Source organism: Lissotriton helveticus, chromosome 5_1, assembly GCF_964261635.1.
Source record: "Lissotriton helveticus chromosome 5_1, aLisHel1.1, whole genome shotgun sequence".
Classification (NCBI taxonomy): domain Eukaryota; kingdom Metazoa; phylum Chordata; class Amphibia; order Caudata; family Salamandridae; genus Lissotriton; species Lissotriton helveticus.
Window position 1 is genome coordinate 1,622,712,939 of NC_136065.1, and position 4,810 is coordinate 1,622,717,748.

The following is a 4,810-nucleotide window of genomic DNA, read 5'->3' on the forward strand; positions in this document are numbered from 1 at the left end:
GCACTCCATGAACACATACTTACACACCTTGCAGTTCATCTACACACACTTAAGCTAAAAAACAATTCTGTGAAGTCAAAATTCTGCAAACCTAGTTCATATTCAGTGCGTGTACATAGAAGCACTTTTTAATGCCACTTAAATGCACTAGATTTTAGACTGAAGATGCAATCTAAATGACTGTGCAGTATGTACTCCACTTTATTATTAATTAGGAATGAGAACATGATGGCTATAAGAGTATTGGAATAGCCTGCTTCCATTCTGAATGGAAACCTGAATTGTGTGACCATTGTCAAAAACCGACCACGAAGGGACTCGAACCCTCAATCTTCTGATCCGAAGTCAGACGCCTTATCCATTAGGCCACGCGGTCATGTGTCCTGCTGCGTTTATTTTTATACTGTAGGTGGTATGCAAGGTTGGAAAATGTATTATTTATAGTTATTTAGGTTTACAAACCATTGTTGGTTTTTTTTAGCTCCTTTCAATTAAATCACTTTTTTGGAATTTATATAATGAGAATGTCACCAGTACGATAAGCTATTGTTTTCTTTTTTGCATTTAACCCCTTCGACGCTCATGACGAGCTGGGCTCGTCATGGCGTAGCCTCCTCGCACGCTCATGACGAGCCCAGCTCGTCACGTAAAGTGCGATTACGAAAAACCCAGCGTACGGGCGGAATTCCGCCCGCACGCATGCGGTTAAAGGTCTTTCTTCATGAGAATAAAGCTCGGAGTATGCTTTATAAAGCTCTGGATGTTTCCAGAAGTGAAGAGAAACTGTTTTGAAAGTAGTACAAACTGCTCCTTCCTGGATATTCCAATTTACACACACTCAAAGGTTGTATACATTTCATGAATCCTGACTTGCCCTATTCAAGTGCCTGAAAGCCTTTCACCACCTCTAGAAACAACAGTTACACCAATCCAATTCAAATCATTTTTTCCAAAGGAATATCTTCTGCCGGGTCAAAAATGCATCTGACAAAGATAGGTGTTTCAAAAATCGACTTTGTAGTTTCAGAACATCAACATGACTCTGAAGAGTACAGAAGTAAAATGGTACCATTTCAAAGTTCCTAATACCTCATAAGCTTCTGAGATGAAGCATGTAATAAATATATTTATTTTTCTGGAAAAGTAAGAGTGAACATTGGTTTGCACCTCAGATGGGACTCAAACCCACAATCCGTGGCTTAGGAGGCCAGTGCCTTATCCATTAGGCCACTGAGGCACAGATAAATGCCAGCAATCTAGAGGCATTATTTAAATGTATTCAATCGTCCAACACTGGTGTCTGCACACAGGATATTTCTCAGTTCTCTCCATAAGTAAACTTCCCATTTTCATCCTCTTCCATCCCCGACTTTAACACTCTGTTCTGTGCTATAAAGGAGACTCTGCATTTCTAGCAAGTGGAGAGAAATTGGAGGAGAACCATTTTCGAATCAACACTTCTTCTTCCATGGATGCTTTTCTCAATAAACTGGGTTTTGACAGTGGTATCAAGCCGTCCTTGTCTTCAGCAGGACACAGAAACAGGCACCAAGTCTACTAACCAAGTTCAACCACACTCTGCAACTTAATAGACCAGTGCTTTACAAATTAGCCAACTGTGTCATCAGCAAAGGCAGCCAATGTGCCAATCCTTTATAATTCTTCTGTAGTACTTTTCTTTCTCGTAGGCAAAATTTGCAATTTAACTGCACATATCATACAGATTTTACACTTGAAGCACTCCATGAACACATACTTACACACCTTGCAGTTCATCTACACACTTAAGCTAAAAACCCATTCTGTCAAGTCAAAATTCTGCAAACCTAGTACATATTCAGTGCGTGTACATAGAAGCACTTTTTAATGCCACTTAAATGCACTAGATTTTAGACTGAAGATGCAATCTAAATGACTGTGCAGTATGTACTACACTTTATTATTAATTAGGAATGAGAACATGATGGCTATAAGAGTATTGGAAGAGCCTGCTTCCATTCTGAATGGAAACAATTGTGTGACCATTGTCAAAAAACGACCATGAAGGGACTTGAACCCTCAATCTTCTGATCCGAAGTAAGACACCTTATCCATTAGGCCACGCGGTCATGTATCCTGCTGCTTTTATTTTTATACTGTAGGTGGTATGCATGGTTGGAAAATATATTATTTATAGTTATTTAGGTTTACAAACCATTGTGGGTTTTTTCAGCTCCTTTCAATTAAATCACTTTTTTGGAATTTATATAATGAGAATGTCACCAGTACGATAAGCTATTGTTTTCTATTTTGCATTTAAACCTCTTTCTTCATGAGATTAAAGCTCAGTTTATGCTTTATTTAGCTCTGGATGTTTCCAGAAGTGGAGAGAAACTGTTTTGAAAGTAGAACAAACTGCTCCTTCCTGGATATTTAAATTTACACACACTCAAAGGTTGTATACGTTTCATGAATCCTGACTTGCCCTATTTAAGTAGCTGAAAGCCTTTCACCACCTCTAGAAACAACAGTTACACCAATCCAATTCAAATAATTTTTTCCAAAGGATTATCTTCTGCCGGGTCAAAAATGCATCTGACAAAGATAGGTGTTTCAAAAATCGACTTTGTAGTTTCAGAACATCAACATGACTCTGAAGAGTACAGAAGTAAAATGGTACCATTTCAAAGTTCCTAATACCTCATAATCATCTGAGAGGAAGCATGTAATAAATATATTTATTTTTCTGGAAAAGTAAGAGTGGACATTGGTTTGCACCTCAGATGGGACTCAAACCCACAATCCCTGGCTTAGGAGGCCAGTGCCTTATCCGTTAGGCCACTGAGGCACTGATAAATTCCAGCAATCTAGAGGCATTTTTAAATGTATTCAATCGTCCAACACTGGTGTCTGCACACAGGATATTTCTCAGTTCTCTCCATAAGTAAACTTCCCATTTTCATCCTCTTCCATCCCCGACTTTAATACTCTGTTCTGTGCTATAAAGGAGACTCTGTATTTCTAGCAAGTGGAGAGAAATTGGAGGAGAACCATTTTCGAATCAAAACTTCTTCTTCCATGGATGCTTTTCTCAATAAACTGGGTTTTGACAGTGGTATCAAGCCGTCCTTGTCTTCAGCAGGACACAGAAACAGGCACCAAGTCTACTAACCAAGTTCAACCACACTCTGCAACTTAATAGACCAGTGCTTTACAAATTAGCCAACTGTGTCATCAGCAAAGGCAGCCAATGTGCCAATCCTTTATAATTCTTCTGTAGTACTTTTCTTTCTCGTAGGCAAAATTTGCAATTTAACTGCACATATCATACAGATTTTACACTTGAAGCACTCCATGAACACATACTTACACACCTTGCAGTTCATCTACACACTTAAGCTAAAAACCCATTCTGTCAAGTCAAAATTCTGCAAACCTAGTACATATTCAGTGCGTGTACATAGAAGCACTTTTTAATGCCACTTAAATGCACTAGATTTTAGACTGAAGATGCAATCTAAATGACTGTGCAGTATGTACTACACTTTATTATTAATTAGGAATGAGAACATGATGGCTATAAGAGTATTGGAAGAGCCTGCTTCCATTCTGAATGGAAACAATTGTGTGACCATTGTCAAAAAACGACCATGTAGGGACTTGAACCCTCAATCTTCTGATCCGAAGTAAGACGCCTTATCCATTAGGCCACGCGGTCATGTGTCCTGCTGCTTTTATTTTTATACTGTAGGTGGTATGCATGGTTGGAAAATATATATTATTTATAGTTATTTAGGTTTACAAACCATTGTGGGTTTTTTCAGCTCCTTTCAATTAAATCACTTTTTTGGAATTTATATAATGAGAATGTCACCAGTACGATAAGCTATTGTTTTCTTTTTTGCATTTAAACCTCTTTCTTCATGAGATTAAAGCTCAGTTTATGCTTTATTTAGCTCTGGATGTTTCCAGAAGTGGAGAGAAACTGTTTTGAAAGTAGAACAAACTGCTCCTTCCTGGATATTTAAATTTACACACACTCAAAGGTTGTATACGTTTCATGAATCCTGACTTGCCCTATTTAAGTAGCTGAAAGCCTTTCACCACCTCTAGAAACAACAGTTACACCAATCCAATTCAAATAATTTTTTCCAAAGGATTATCTTCTGCCGGGTCAAAAATGCATCTGACAAAGATAGGTGTTTCAAAAATCGACTTTGTAGTTTCAGAACATCAACATGACTCTGAAGAGTACAGAAGTAAAATGGTACCATTTCAAAGTTCCTAATACCTCATAATCATCTGAGAGGAAGCATGTAATAAATATATTTATTTTTCTGGAAAAGTAAGAGTGGACATTGGTTTGCACCTCAGATGGGACTCAAACCCACAATCCCTGGCTTAGGAGGCCAGTGCCTTATCCATTAGGCCACTGAGGCACTGATAAATTCCAGCAATCTAGAGGCATTTTTAAATGTATTCAATCGTCCAACACTGGTGTCTGCACACAGGACATTTCTCAGTTCTCTCCATAAGTAAACTTCCCATTTTCATCCTCTTCCATCCCCGACTTTAACACTCTGTTCTGTGCTATAATGGATACTCTGCATTTGTAGCAAGTGGAGAGAAATTGGAGGAGAACCGTTTTCGAATCAACACTTCTTCTTCCATGGATGCTTTTCTCATTAAACAGGGCTTTGACAGTGGTATCAAGCCGTCCTTGTCTTCAGCAGGACACAGAAACAGGCACCAAGTCTACTAACCAAGTTCAACCACACTCTGCAACTTAATAGACCAGTGCTTTACAAATTAGCCATCTGTGTCATCAGCA

The 4,810-nt window shown here is 38.5% G+C and overlaps 3 non-coding genes across 3 annotated transcripts; all 3 read right to left on the bottom strand.

The window, feature by feature from the left end:
* Positions 1-303: 303 nt before the first annotated feature.
* TRNAR-UCG (transfer RNA arginine (anticodon UCG)) lies at positions 304-376 on the bottom strand. Its single transcript has one exon. It is a non-coding gene; the product is annotated as a tRNA-Arg (tRNA).
* Positions 377-2,754: 2,378 nt separating this feature from the next.
* TRNAR-CCU (transfer RNA arginine (anticodon CCU)) lies at positions 2,755-2,827 on the bottom strand. The gene has a single exon. It is a non-coding gene; the product is annotated as a tRNA-Arg (tRNA).
* Positions 2,828-4,345: 1,518 nt separating this feature from the next.
* On the bottom strand, positions 4,346-4,418 carry TRNAR-CCU (transfer RNA arginine (anticodon CCU)). The gene has a single exon. It is a non-coding gene; the product is annotated as a tRNA-Arg (tRNA).
* Positions 4,419-4,810: the final 392 nt, after the last annotated feature.